Source organism: Neoarius graeffei, chromosome 5 (assembly GCF_027579695.1).
Source record: "Neoarius graeffei isolate fNeoGra1 chromosome 5, fNeoGra1.pri, whole genome shotgun sequence".
NCBI lineage: Eukaryota > Metazoa > Chordata > Actinopteri > Siluriformes > Ariidae > Neoarius > Neoarius graeffei.
Window position 1 is genome coordinate 35,827,408 of NC_083573.1, and position 13,129 is coordinate 35,840,536.

Consider the following 13,129-nt stretch of genomic DNA (forward strand, 5'->3'; position numbering starts at 1 on the left):
GTACATGCTAATTTCCGCCTGTAGTCACTTTGTTCATGCTCTTGAATAGCTCTTCTTCATGATGGCTGCTGTCTCGAGCACACACACAATCATTGCATTGAAACATCATTGCGGGTCACACATTCACGGCCAGCGAACATGCGTGACCGAATTGCTTCGCGCACTGCATCCTCTCACAATTTCCCCCGGGGAATTGTCCAGTCTAGTTAGGATGCAGTGCTGCAGCACAGCAACCTATGGGCTCCCCTAGGGGAGCCCATAGGTTGCAGTGCAAAGCACTGCAACTATTGTTCTTCTACGTATTTCTTCTTCTTCTTATTATTATTATTATTCCTACGCAAATTTTGATTTCGAATAACTCAATAACCGTACGTCGCACACAGACAAACAATATATCAAAACGTGCGGCTCGATCGGACTCGCTATGCTATTACTTTTCTCTATAGAATGCGATTTTTTCGCGACGTAGTCGCGAAAAAATCGCCCCAAAAAACCCCATTCATTTCTATGGAATTAATTGAAAAAAAAGCACTTTTTCAATGTTTTTCAAACATCCACTGCTCTGGCATGCTTTCACCTAGAGACATGATTCAAACTCTAAAACGTAGGAAAACTTCTCCTCTGTGGATCTGGCATTCAACTTTTCTGCTAGGTTTTACACTTTCGGATCAGGCCCGGTTCAAACGCCATGTGGTTTCTGGGAGAAAATCCGGCTTTTGAATGGGTGTCTATTGCGTTACACACCAGTGAGGGTCGTTAAACTTAGAGTGTAGGCGGCTTCAAAAAAAAGGTCAAACTTTCTCGCTTAAACTCCGTTTTCATCCACAAATTTCACTCTACAGACATGATTTTCTCAAAAGTAGTAGGAAAACTTGTCCTGATTCACACAATGTGTCTACCTAAACGATAGGATTTACGGTTTTTGAATGACAAGCCTCAAAGTGAGGAGAGCACAGGTGAGCGGCCTCATTGACTCCCAGTATAAACGTTGCTGAAAAGTCACTCGTTTTTAACTCCCTGTAGCGTCGTCATTTTTAACAATACAAACAAAAAAATACATCATTTTATTCAGGAGACCCTTCTAGCGCTCACTGTGAAAGAATTTTGTGAATAGCTGCTTCCGTTGTCGAGTTATTTGTCATTGTTCGAGGCCTGGTCCTTCATAAAAAAAAACAGTAGAAAACTCCAGCCCTTGTGTGTCAGCCTCACCTTAGCCGCCCACTTTATTAGGAACACTTCTGTTCGTACATACAAACTACAAACACTCTTCTTAGAGTTTAGAGTTTATTTTATTTTTAAAAGGGACAGTGCACAAATTAAACATTATCCTTGTAGGAAAACTTGTCCTGATTCACACAATGTGTCTACCTAAACGATAGGATTTACGGTTTTTGAATGACAAGCGTCAAACTGAGGACAGGGCAGCTGACAGGCTTCATTGAAACCCATTGTAAAAATGAGAGATAAGTCACTCGTTTTTAAATCGCTCTATTGTCGTTATTTTTAAGAGTACAAACAAAAAAATACATCATTTTATTCAGGAGACCCTTCTAGCGCTCACTGTGAAAGAATTTTGTGAATAGCTGCTTCCGTTGTCGAGTTATTTGTTATTGTTCGAGGCCTGGTCCTTCATAAAAAAACAGTAGAAAACTCCAGCCCTTGTGTGTCTTAGCCTCACCTTAGCCGCCCACTTTATTAGGAACACTTCTGTTCGTACATACATACTACAAACACTCTTCTTAGTGTTTAGAGTTTATTTTATTTTTAAAAGGGACAGTGCACAAATTAAACATTATCCTTGTGGTAAGGACAGATGTCTGTCCCAGGTTATAGCAGTACATGCTAATTTCCGCCTGTAGTCACTTTGTTCATGCTCTTGAATCGCTCTTCTTCATGATGGCTGCTGTCTAGAGCACACACACAATCATTGCATTGAAACATCATTGCGGGTCACACATTCACGGCCAGCGAACATGCGTGAGCGAATTGCTTCGCGCACTGCATCCTCTCACAATTTCCCCCGGGGAATTGTCCGGTCTAGTTAGGATGCAGTGCTGCAGCACAGCAACCTATGGGCTCCCCTAGGGGAGCCCATAGGTTGCAGTGCAAAGCACTGCAACTATTGTTCTTCTACGTGTTTCTTTTTATTATTATTATTTTTATTTTTATTATTCCTACGCAAATTTTGATTTCGAATAACTCAATAACCGTACGTCGCACACAGACAAACAATATATCAAAACGTGCGGCTCGATCGGACTCGCTATGCTATTACTTTTCTCTATAGATTGCGATTTTTTCGCGACGTAGTCGCGAAAAAATCGCCCAAAAAAACCCCATTCATTTCTATGGAATTAATTGAAAAAAAAGCACTTTTTCAACGTTTTTCAAACATCCGCTGCTCTGGCATGCTTTCACCTAGAGACGTGATTCAAACTCTAAAACGTAGGAAAACTTCTCCTCTGTGGATCTGGCATTAAACTTTTCTGCTAGGTTCTACACTTTCGGATCAGTCCCGGCTCAACCGCCATGTGGTTTCTGGGAGAAAATCCGGCTTTTGAATGGGTGTCTATTGCGTTACACACCAGTGAAGGTCATTATCTTAGAGTGTAGACAGTTTGAAAAAAAAGGTCAAACTTTCTCGCTTAAACTCTGTTTTCAGCCACAAATTTCACTCTACAGACATGATTTTCTCAAAAGTAGTAGGAAAACTTGTCCTGATTCACACAATGTGTCTACCTAAACGATAGGATTTACGGTTTTTGAATGACAAGCCTCAAAGTGAGGAGAGCACAGGTGAGCGGCCTCATTGACTCCCAGTATAAACGTTGCTGAAAAGTCACTCGTTTTTAACTCCCTGTAGCGTCGTCATTTTTAACAATACAAACAAAAAAATACATCATTTTATTCAGGAGACCCTTCTAGCGCTCACTGTGAAAGAATTTTGTGAATAGCTGCTTCCGTTGTCGAGTTATTTGTCATTGTTCGAGGCCTGGTCCTTCATAAAAAAAAACAGTAGAAAACTCCAGCCCTTGTGTGTCAGCCTCACCTTAGCCGCCCACTTTATTAGGAACACTTCTGTTCGTACATACAAACTACAAACACTCTTCTTAGAGTTTAGAGTTTATTTTATTTTTAAAAGGGACAGTGCACAAATTAAACATTATCCTTGTAGGAAAACTTGTCCTGATTCACACAATGTGTCTACCTAAACGATAGGATTTACGGTTTTTGAATGACAAGCGTCAAACTGAGGACAGGGCAGCTGACAGGCTTCATTGAAACCCATTGTAAAAATGAGAGATAAGTCACTCGTTTTTAAATCGCTCTATTGTCGTTATTTTTAAGAGTACAAACAAAAAAATACATCATTTTATTCAGGAGACCCTTCTAGCGCTCACTGTGAAAGAATTTTGTGAATAGCTGCTTCCGTTGTCGAGTTATTTGTTATTGTTCGAGGCCTGGTCCTTCATAAAAAAACAGTAGAAAACTCCAGCCCTTGTGTGTCTTAGCCTCACCTTAGCCGCCCACTTTATTAGGAACACTTCTGTTCGTACATACATACTACAAACACTCTTCTTAGTGTTTAGAGTTTATTTTATTTTTAAAAGGGACAGTGCACAAATTAAACATTATCCTTGTGGTAAGGACAGATGTCTGTCCCAGGTTATAGCAGTACATGCTAATTTCCGCCTGTAGTCACTTTGTTCATGCTCTTGAATCGCTCTTCTTCATGATGGCTGCTGTCTAGAGCACACACACAATCATTGCATTGAAACATCATTGCGGGTCACACATTCACGGCCAGCGAACATGCGTGAGCGAATTGCTTCGCGCACTGCATCCTCTCACAATTTCCCCCGGGGAATTGTCCGGTCTAGTGTTATATTTGTTACTCTTCCTACGCAAATTTCGATTTCGATTAACTCAATAACCGTACGTCGCACACAGACAAACAATATATCAAAACGTGCGGCTCGATCGGACTCGCTATGCTATTACTTTTCTCTATAGAATACGATTTTTTCGCGACGTAGTCGCGAAAAAATCGCCCCAAAAAACCCCATTCATTTCTATGGAATTAATTGAAAAAAAAGCACTTTTTCAATGTTTTTCAAACATCCACTGCTCTGGCATGCTTTCACCTAGAGACATGATTCAAACTCTAAAACGTAGGAAAACTTCTCCTCTGTGGATCTGGCATTCAACTTTTCTGCTAGGTTTTACACTTTCGGATCAGGCCCGGTTCAAACGCCATGTGGTTTCTGGGAGAAAATCCGGCTTTTGAATGGGTGTCTATTGCGTTACACACCAGTGAGGGTCGTTAATCTTAGAGTGTAGGCGGCTTCAAAAAAAAGCTCAAACTTTCTCGCTTAAACCGTGTTTTCAGCCACAAATTTCACTCTACAGACATGATTTTCTCAAAAGTAGTAGGAAAACTTGTCCTGATTCACACAATGTGTCTACCTAAACGATAGGATTTACGGTTTTCGAATGACAAGCCTCAAAGTGAGGAGAGCACAGGTGAGCGGCCTCATTGACTCCCAGTATAAACGTTGCTGAAAATTCACTCGTTTTTAACTCCCTGTAGCGTCCTCATTTTTAACAATACAAACAAAAAAATACATCATTTTATTCAGGAGACCCTTCTAGCGCTCACTGTGAAAGAATTTTGTGAATAGCTGCTTCCGTTGTCGAGTTATTTGTCATTGTTCGAGGCCTGGTCCTTCATAAAAAAAACAGAAGAAAACTCCAGCCCTTGTGTGTCAGCCTCACCTTAGCCGCCCACTTTATTAGGAACACTTCTGTTCGTACATACAAACTACAAACACTCTTCTTAGAGTTTAGACTTTATTTTATTTTTAAAAGGGACAGTGCACAAATTAAACATTATCCTTGTGTTAAGGACAGATGTCTGTCCCAGGTTATAGCAGTACATGCTAATTTCCGCCTGTAGTCACTTTGGTCATACTCTTGAATAGGTCTTCTTCATGATGGCTGCTGTCTCGAGCACACACACGATCATTGCATTGAAACATCATATTTGTGATTGTTCGAGGCCTACTCTTTGCAAAACACAGTAGACACCTGACATAATCTTGTGTGTGTTTCTTAACTCTCCTGTTCAGGCCCGTCACCATGCCAATTGGGGCCAGTGACGGGGCAGAGGGAAAAGCTGTCTCAAGCACAAACACACATCATGCTCAAAATTTCAAACTTAAACTGTTTTCAGCCACAAATTTCACACTACAGACATAATTTTCTCAAAAGTAGTAGTCACACTTGTCCCAAAAAAAACCCATTCATTTCTATGGAATTAATTGGAAAAAAAAGCACTTTTTCAAACATCCGCTGCTCTGAGAAACTGAGAGGAGGGCAGCCGACAGGCCTCACCTTAGCCGCCCACTTTATTAGGAACACTTCTGTTCGTACATACAAACTACAAACACTCTTCTTAGAGTTTATTTTATTTTTAAAAGGGACAGTGCACAAATTAAACATTATCCTTGTGGTAAGGACAGATGTCTGTCCCAGGTTATAGCAGTACATGCTAATTTCCGCCTGTAGTCACTATGGTTGTACTGTTGAATAGCTCTTCTTCATGACGGCTGCTGTCTCAAGCACACACATAATCATTGCATTGAAACATCATTGCGGGTCACACGTTCACGGCCAGCGAACGTGCGTGACCGAATTGCTTCGCGCACTGCATCCTCTCACAATTTCCCCCGGGGAATTGTCCGGTCTAGTGTTATATTTGTTACTCTTCCTACACAAATTTTGATTTCGAGTAACACAATAACCGTACGTCGCACACAGACAAACAATGTATCAAAACGTGCGGCTCGATCGGACTCGCTATGCTATTACTTTTCTCTATAGAATACGATTTTTTCGCGACGTAGTCGCGAAAAAATCGTCCAAAAAAACCCCATTCATTTCTATGGAATTAATTGAAAAAAAAAGCACTTTTTCAACGTTTTTCAAACATCCGCTGCTCTGGCATGCTTTCACCTAGAGACGTGATTCAAACTCTAAAACGTAGGAAAACTTCTCCTCTGTGGATCTGGCCTTCAACTTTTCTGCTAGGTTCTACACTTTCGGATCAGTCCCGGCTCAAACGCCATGTTGGTTCCGGGAGAAAATCCGGCTTTTTATGGGTGTCTATTGCGTTACACACCAGTGGACCTCGTTAAGCTCAGAGTGGAGAGAGGTTCAAAAAAAAGGTCAAACTTTCTCGCTTAAACTCTGTTTTCAGCCACAAATTTCACTCTACAGACATGATTTTCTCAAAAGTAGTAGGAAAACTTGTCCTGATTCACACAATGTGTCTACCTAAACGATAGGATTTACGGTTTTTGAATGACAAGCGTCAAACTGAGGACAGGGCAGCTGACAGGCTTCATTGAAACCCATTGTAAACGTGAGAGAAATGTCACTCGTTTTTAAATCGCTCTAGTGTCGTTATTTTTAAGAGTACAAACAAAAAAATACATCATTTTATTCAGGAGACCCTTCTAGCGCTCAGTGTGAAAGAATTTTGTGAATAGCTGCTTCCGTTGTCGAGTTATTTGTCATTGTTCGAGGCCTGGTCCTTCATAAAAAAAACAGTAGAAAACTCCAGCCCTTGTGTGTCTTAGCCTCACCTTAGCCGCCCACTTTATTAGGAACACTTCTGTTCGTACATACAAACTACAAACACTCTTCTTAGAGTTTAGAGTTTATTTTAATTTTAAAAGGGACAGTGCACAAATTAAACATTATCCTTGTGGTAAGGACAGATGTCTGTCCCAGGTTATAGCAGTACATGCTAATTTCCGCCTGTAGTCACTTTGTTCATACTCTTGAAAAGCTCTTCTTCATGACGACTGCTGTCTCGAGCACACACACGATCATTGCATTGAAACATCATTGCGGGTCACACATTCACGGCCAGCGAACACGCGTGACCGAATTGCTTCGCGCACTGCATCCTCTCACAATTTCCCCCGGGGAATTGTCCGGTCTAGTGTTATATTTGTTACTCTTCCTACGCAAATTTCGATTTCGATTAACTCAATAACCGTACGTTGCACACAGACAAACAATATATCAAAATGTGCGGCTCGATCGGACTCGCTATGCTATTACTTTTCTCTATAGAAAACGATTTTTTCGCGACGTAGTTGCGAAAAAATCGTCGAAAAAAAACCCATTCATTTCTATGGAATTAATTGAAAAAAAGCACTTTTTCAACGTTTTTCAAACGTCCGCTGCTCTGGCATGCTTTCACCTAGAGACGTGATTCATACTCTAAGACGTAGGAAAACTTCTCCTCTGTGGATCTGGCATTCAACTTTTCTGCTAGGTTCTACACTTTTGGATCAGTCCCGGCTCAAACGCCATGTGGGTTCCGGGAGAAAATCCGGCTTTTTAATGGGTTTCTATTGCGTTACACACCAGTGAAGGTCGTTAAGCTTAGAGTGTAGACAGCTTGGAAAAAAAGCTCAAACTTTCTCGCTTAAACTGTGTTTTCATCCACAAATTTCACTCTACAGACATGATTTTCTCAAAAGTAGTAGGAAAACTTGTCCTGATTCACGCAATGTGTCTATCTAAACGATAGGATTTACAATTTTTGAATGAGAAGCCTCAAACTGAGAAGAGGGCAGCCGAATGGCCTCATTGACAACGTTTATAATAAACGTGACAGAAACACAGCCTCAGTCGGCATGACACTTCACCTTAGCCGCCCACTTTATTAGGAACACTTCCGTTCGTACATACAAACTACAAACACTCTTCTTAGAGTTTAGAGTTTATTTTATTTTTAAAGGGACAGTGCACAAATTAAACATTATCCTTGTGGTAAGGACAGATGTCTGTCCCAGGTTAATTTTCTCAAAACTAGTAGTCACACTTGTCCCAAAAAAAACCCATTCATTTCTATGGAATTAATTGGAAAAAAAAGCACTTTTTCAAACATCCGCTGCTCTGAGAAACTGAGAAGAGGGTAGCCGACAGGCCTCACCTTAGCCGCCCACTTTATTAGGAACACTTCTGTTCGTACATACAAACTACAAACACTCTTCTTAGAGTTTATTTTATTTTTAAAAGGGACAGTGCACAAATTAAACATTATCCTTGTGGTAAGGACAGATGTCTGTCCCAGGTTATAGCAGTACATGCTAATTTCCGCCTGTAGTCACTTTGTTTATACTGTTGAATAGCTCTTCTTCATGACGGCTGCTGTCTCATGCACACACATAATCATTGCATTGAAACATCATTGCGGGTCACGCGTTCACGGCCAGCAAACATGCGTGAGCGAATTGCTTCGCGCACTGCATCCTCTCACAATTTCCCCCGGGGAATTGTCCGGTCTAGTGTTATATTTGTTACTCTTCCTACACAAATTTTGATTTCGAGTAACACAATAACCGTACGTCGCACACAGACAAACAATGTATCAAAACGTGCGGTTCGATTGGACTCGCTATGCTATTACTTTTCTCTATAGAATACGATTTTTTCGCGACGTAGTCGCGAAAAAATCGTCCAAAAAAACCCCATTCATTTCTATGGAATTAATTGAAAAAAAAAGCACTTTTTCAAACATCCGCTGCTCTGGCATGCTTTCACCTAGAGACGTGATTCAAACTCTAAAACGTAGGAAAACTTCTCCTCTGTGGATCTGGCATTCAACTTTTCTGCTAGGTTCTACACTTTCGGATCAGTCCCGGGTCAAACGCCATGTGGGTTCCGGGAGAAAATCCGGCTTTTGAATGGGTTTCTATTGCGATACACACCAGTGGACCTCCTTAAGCTCAGAGTGGAGAGAGGTTCAAAAAAAAGGTCAAACTTTCTCGCTTAAACTCTGTTTTCAGCCACAAATTTCACTCTACAGACATGATTTTCTCAAAAGTAGTAGGAAAACTTGTCCTGATTCACACAATGTGTCTACCTAAACGATAGGATTTACTGTTTTTGAATGACAAGCCTCAAAGTGAGGAGAGCACAGGTGAGCGGCCTCATTGACTCCCATTATAAACGTTGCTGAAAATTCACTCGTTTTTAACTCCCTGTAGCGTCCTCATTTTTAACAATACAGACAAAAGAATTACATCAGTCTATTCAGGAGACCCTTCTAGCGCTCACTGTGAAAGAATTTTGTGAATAGCTGCTTTCGTTGTCGAGTTATTTGTGATTGTTCGAGGCCTACTCCTTAGCAAAACACAGCAGACAGACACCTGACAAAATCTTGTCTGTGTCTCTTAACTCTCCTGTTCAGGCCCGTCACCATGCCGATTGGGGCCAGTGACGGGGCAGAGGTGGCTGCTGTCTCAAGCACACACAAATCATGCTCAAAATTTCAAACTTAAACTGTTTTCAGCCACAAATTTCACACTACAGACATAATTTTCTCAAAAGTAGTGGTCACACTTCTCCCAAAAAAACCCCATTCATTTGGAATTAATTGGAAAAAAAAGCACTTTTTCAAACATCCACTGCTCTGGCATGCTTTCACCTAGAGACGTGATTCAAACTCTAAAACGTAGGAAAACTTCTCCTCTGTGGATCTGGCATTCAACTTTTCTGCTAGGTTCTACACTTTTGGATCAGTCCCGGCTCAAACGCCATGTGGGTTGTGGGAGAAAATCGGGCTTTTGAATGGGTGTCTATTGCGTTACACACCAGTGAAGGTCGTTAAGCTTAGAGTGTAGACAGCTTGGAAAAAAAGCTCAAACTTTCTCGCTTAAACTGTGTTTTCATCCACAAATTTCACTCTACAGACATGATTTTCTCAAAAGTAGTAGGAAAGCTTGTCCTGATTCACACAATGTGTCTATCTAAATGATAGGATTTACAATTTTTGAATGAGAAGCCTCAAAGTGAGAAGAGGGCAGCCAAATGGCCTCACCTTAGCCGCCCACTTTATTAGGAACACTTCTGTTCGTACATACAAACTACAACCACTCTTCTTAGAGTTTATTTTATTTTTAAAAGGGACAGTGCACAAATTAAACATTATCCTTGTGGTAAGGACAGATGTCTGTCCCAGGTTATAGCAGTACATGCTAATTTCCGCCTGTAGTCACTTTGTTTATACTGTTGAATAGCTCTTCTTCATGACGGCTGCTGTCTCAAGCACACACATAATCATTGCATTGAAACATCATTGCGGGTCACACGTTCACGGCCAGCAAACATGCGTGAGCGAATTGCTTCGCGCACTGCATCCTCTCACAATTTCCCCCGGGGAATTGTCCGGTCTAGTGTTATATTTGTTACTCTTCCTACACAAATTTTGATTTCGAGTAACACAATAACCGTACGTCGCACACAGACAAACAATGTATCAAAACGTGCGGCTCGATCGGACTCGCTATGCTATTACTTTTCTCTATAGAATACGATTTTTTCGCGACGTAGTCGCGAAAAAATCGTCCAAAAAAACCCCATTCATTTCTATGGAATTAATTGAAAAAAAAGCACTTTTTCAACGTTTTTCAAACATCCGCTGCTCTGGCATGCTTTCACCTAGAGACGTGATTCAAACTCTAAAACGTAGGAAAACTTCTCCTCTGTGGATCTGGCATTAAACTTTTCTGCTAGGTTCTACACTTTCGGATCAGTCCCGGCTCAACCGCCATGTGGTTTCTGGGAGAAAATCCGGCTTTTGAATGGGTGTCTATTGCGTTACACACCAGTGAAGGTCGTTATCTTAGAGTGTAGACAGTTTGAAAAAAAAGGTCAAACTTTCTCGCTTAAACTCTGTTTTCAGCCACAAATTTCACTCTACAGACATGATTTTCTCAAAAGTAGTAGGAAAACTTGTCCTGATTCACACAATGTGTCTACCTAAACGATAGGATTTACGGTTTTTGAATGACAAGCCTCAAAGTGAGGAGAGCACAGGTGAGCGGCCTCATTGACTCCCAGTATAAACGTTGCTGAAAAGTCACTCGTTTTTAACTCCCTGTAGCGTCCTCATTTTTAACAATACAAACAAAAAAATACATCATTTTATTCAGGAGACCCTTCTAGCGCTCACTGTGAAAGAATTTTGTGAATAGCTGCTTCCGTTGTCGAGTTATTTGTCATTGTTTGAGGCCTGGTCATTCATATAAAACAGCACAAAACTCCAAAAAAAAAAAAACAGCCTCGGTCAGTATGACACTTCACCTTAGCCGCCCACTTTATTAGGAACACTTCTGTTCGTACATACAATCTGCAAACACTCTTCTTAGAGTTCAGAGTTTATTTTATTTTTAAAAGGGACAGTGCACAAATTAAACATTATCCTTGTGGTAAGGTCAGATGTCTGTCCCAGGTTATAGCAGTACATGCTAATTTCCGCCTGTATTAACTTTGTTTATTCTATTGAATAGCTCTTATTCATGACGGCTGCTGTCTCAAGCACACACATAATCATTGCATTGAAACATCATTGCGGGTCACACATTCACGGCCAGCGAACATGCGTGAGCGAATTGCTTCGCGCACTGCATCCTCTCACAATTTCCCCCGGGGAATTGTCCGGTCTAGTGTTATATTTGTTACTCTTCCTACACAAATTTTGATTTCGAGTAACACAATAACCGTACGTCGCACACAGACAAACAATGTATCAAAACGTGTGGCTCGATCGGACTCGCTATGCTATTACTTTTCTCTGCAGAATACGATTTTTTCGCGACGTAGTCGCGAAAAAATCGTCCAAAAAAACCCCATTCATTTCTATGGAATTAATTGAAAAAAAGCACTTTTTCAACGTTTTTCAAACATCCGCTGCTCTGGCATGCTTTCACCTAGAGACGTGATTCAAACCATAAAACGTAGGAAAACTTCTCCTCTGTGGATCTGGCATTCAACTTTTCTGCTAGGTTCTACACTTTCGGATCAGTCCCAGCTCAAACGCCATGTGGATTCTGATAGAAAATCCGGCTTTTGAATGGGTGTCTATTGCGTTACACACCAGTGCGCCTCGTTAACTCAGAGTGTAGGCGGCTTCAAAAAAAAGCTCAAAATTTCTCACTTAAACTGTGTTTTCATCCACAAATTTCACTCTACAGACATGATTTTCTCAAAAGTAGTAGGAAAACTTGTCCTGATTCACACAATGTGTCTACCTAAACGATAGGATTCACGGTTTTTGAATGAGAAGCCTCAAAGTGAGGAGAGCACAGGTGAGCGGCCTCATTGACTCCCAGTATAAACGTTGCTGAAAAGTCACTCGTTTTTAACTCCCTGTAGCGTCGTCATTTTTAACAATACAAACAAAAAAATACATCATTTTATTCAGGAGACCCTTCTAGCGCTCACTGTGAAAGAATTTTGTGAATAGCTGCTTCCGTTGTCGAGTTATTTGTCATTGTTCGAGGCCTGGTCCTTCATAAAAAAAAACAGTAGAAAACTCCAGCCCTTGTGTGTCAGCCTCACCTTAGCCGCCCACTTTATTAGGAACACTTCTGTTCGTACATACAAACTACAAACACTCTTCTTAGAGTTTAGAGTTTATTTTATTTTTAAAAGGGACAGTGCACAAATTAAACATTATCCTTGTAGGAAAACTTGTCCTGATTCACACAATGTGTCTACCTAAACGATAGGATTTACGGTTTTTGAATGACAAGCGTCAAACTGAGGACAGGGCAGCTGACAGGCTTCATTGAAACCCATTGTAAAAATGAGAGATAAGTCACTCGTTTTTAAATCGCTCTATTGTCGTTATTTTTAAGAGTACAAACAAAAAAATACATCATTTTATTCAGGAGACCCTTCTAGCGCTCACTGTGAAAGAATTTTGTGAATAGCTGCTTCCGTTGTCGAGTTATTTGTTATTGTTCGAGGCCTGGTCCTTCATAAAAAAACAGTAGAAAACTCCAGCCCTTGTGTGTCTTAGCCTCACCTTAGCCGCCCACTTTATTAGGAACACTTCTGTTCGTACATACATACTACAAACACTCTTCTTAGTGTTTAGAGTTTATTTTATTTTTAAAAGGGACAGTGCACAAATTAAACATTATCCTTGTGGTAAGGACAGATGTCTGTCCCAGGTTATAGCAGTACATGCTAATTTCCGCCTGTAGTCACTTTGTTCATGCTCTTGAATCGCTCTTCTTCATGATGGCTGCTGTCTAGAGCA